Here is a 3050-nt window from a genome sequence, read left to right on the forward strand (position 1 = left end):
TATCCAGAGGATGCAAAGTCTAGTCTGGCGTATTAGCAAAGGCACTTCAGATCCTCAGTCCAATTCCATCATTTGTAGGTAGATGGCATTGTTGCACAGAGAGAAATAACTTGTATAAGGTCTCACAGCTCATCTTTGGCGACACTAGGCCGCCTTGAATGCAGGTTGGTTTGTTGTTTTCATTTTATTGGTGTAAGTTAACCTTTGGATTCAAAAAATAAAACCTCACCAGTTTAAGCAAAAGAGGGAATTTATTGAAACTGCAGGAATAGCTCCAGGACTTGGGTAATTAGGAATCACGAGGGAATGGAACTGGGGTCTTGAAAGCCATTAAAAGTCAAGACTGCTATTTCTCTCTCACTTGGAACAGAGGTCACCAGGTTTCAGCCTGTGGGGGAGATGTGCTCCTCAGATGTTTAGTTTGGCTAGCAGTGTAAGTGTGCATGTGCATCAGAATTAACTGCAGGGCTTCCTAAAACAGTGATTGATAAGCCCCACCCCAGAGTTTGTAATGAATAAGTCTTAGAGTGGGTCTTCACAAGTTGCATTTCTAACAATTCCCCAGATGATGCTGAGTGTTGGGTCACACTTTGAAAATTACTGGTTGAAAGAATTCTGAATTCCAGTTTCTTCAAACAGGGCAGGCCCCTTTAGTTCACCTCACTCCTGTTGTCCTGCCTGATCCCATTTGAGTATGGGAGCCCTGCTCATCATTTCTCTTCCCATTGCTGCTCCAGTCTCTCTGCAGACCAGTTTCTTCTTCTTTCCTTGCACAGGGACCATGGTGACTTCCCAAAATGGTGTCCTCAGGTACGGGAGGCTACACCACCTCACAAGCCCACAAGTCTCAGGTGGTTAGGAAGGGGCAAGGTCATAAAAACATGGCATCAGAGACACTATCTGGGATGAAAGGGAAGAAGTTCAGTCAACACACAGTGTTTCTGGGAACACAGGCATCCAACAAAATGCCAATGACTTGTGTAGCAGAAAGATCCCTAGTTGAGCAAGTTTGGAAAATAATGGGTTAAACAAAATTAAACGGTTGAGTTTTTTAAATCTGTAAATATGTATTATAATTCTCCAAAATGGTAATTGAGAATGCAACTTTTCCTACTTTTTAAATTTACTTATGTGCCCCAGGCATGAAACAGCTCTGGTCACAAATACAGGCATCAAGCTAGGATGAACAAAGACTGTAGTCTGCTTTGCCCCTGACTGATATAAGAGAAGCACCACCAATCATGTGTCTCCTTTCCCATTGCCAAGGGGTTTGTTGTACTCTTATTTACAGAGCTACAAGGCGTATGGCATTGTTCTAGAACATGGAAAATTCAATGGTAAAAACCATAAGCACAATACAGTAGAACCTAGGTTCTTGAACTTAATTTATTCCAGAAGGTTGTTCAAGAAGCAATTTGTTCAAAAACGGAATCATTTTTTTCTCATTAGAAATAGTGTAAATGGAATTAATCTGTTCCAGACCCCCAAATGATTCCCTGTTTTAACCTTTCTTAATTACCTGTGGTTGCTGTTTCATGAGCACTTTCACACCCTTAGGAACATCAGCAGTCTTGATGGCTTCTTTATGTGTTAAAATTGTGCTAATAGCCATGCCATACTCAGTAGCCAGATCAGACATGCAAACAACTTTATCATGCCTTGCAATTATTTCTTTTTAAAGCTCTATCGTTGTTCTCACAACTTTCCCTTTCACTTTGTTGCTATCACTAACGTTAGGATCCATGGTGACTTACTGGTATGTATTTATTAATAATAAGCAGCAACAAAAGCAAAAACAATGAAAATATTCACAGCACAATTTCCTGAAATATTAACAATAGGAGGTTTAGTGGTAAACTGACTCATACTAACTCATTTTTTCCTTTGTCACCTGAGAGACAGGTGACTAATCATACAGCTATAAGCATGAAAAGGTTGTTAGGTTGAGAACCAAGTTTTGTTCAATAACCAAGACATGCCTGCCCCCCCCCCCCCCCCACACACACACACAACTTGGTTGAGAACTGAATTGTTCAAGATGGGAGACATTCGAGAACTGAGGTTTGACTGTATCTATCTAAAATTCTCCTGGGAAAAAGATACAAAGTGTCAAATTATATGCTGAATTGCTATAATTATAAGTGCTATGAAGAATGGGGGCTCTTAAGGTATTTACCAGGGAATCTGAGTTAGCCTGTGGGATGGGAATAGGACTTCTTTTTTGAGATGTGATGTCTTAGCTGTTATCTAAATGATGAATGGGAGCTAACTAGGAAGAGAAGTGGAGAAAACAGCATGTGCAAAACCCTGAGTGTAGCATATTCAAGGAACTGAAAAAAGGCCTCTGTAATGGGATTGCCGATGACCAGAAAGTGACATGAGATGAGTTGGAGATGTGGCAGGAAAAAGCTCACTAAAGTAGACCATGGTCAGGAGTCATTATAAAGAATTGATAGTCCTTAATCAGGAGAGTGGCATGAATATATTTTTATTTAAAATGATCGTTCTGGGCAAATGTCTATTAAGGTACTCTGCTCATTATTTTTAAATTAAATTAAATCTTTATTGTTTAGATTATTACAGTTGTTCCTCTTTCCCCCCCCCCCCATAGCTCCCCTCCACCTGGTTCCCACCCCACCCTCTGCCCTCACCCCCCCACTGTCCTCATTCATAGGTGCATGATTTTTGTCCAGTCTCTTCCTGCATCCCCCACACCCCTTTTCCCCCCAAGAATAGTCAGTCCACTCCCTTTCAATGCCCCTGATTCTATTATAATCACCAGTTTATTCTGTTCATCAGATTATTTATTCACTTGATTTTTAGATTCACTTGTTGATAGATGTGTATTTGTTGTTCATAATTTGTATCTTTACCTTTTTCTTCTTCCTCTTCTTAAAGGATACCTTTCAGCATTTCATATAATACTGGTTTAGTGGTGATGAACCCCTTTAGCTTTTCCTTATCTGTGAAGCTCTTTATCTGACCTTCAATTCTGAATGATAGCTTTGCTGGATAAAGTAATCTTGGTTGTAGGTTCTTGGTATTCATCA

The 3050-nt window shown here is 40.1% G+C and overlaps 1 pseudogene; it reads right to left on the minus strand.

Moving 5' to 3' along the window:
* Window positions 1-1127: 1127 nt before the first annotated feature.
* LOC132242450 (small nucleolar RNA SNORA48) lies at window positions 1128-1270 on the minus strand (annotated as a pseudogene).
* Window positions 1271-3050: the final 1780 nt, after the last annotated feature.

This window comes from Myotis daubentonii, chromosome 9 (assembly GCF_963259705.1).
Source record: "Myotis daubentonii chromosome 9, mMyoDau2.1, whole genome shotgun sequence".
Lineage (NCBI taxonomy): Eukaryota > Metazoa > Chordata > Mammalia > Chiroptera > Vespertilionidae > Myotis > Myotis daubentonii.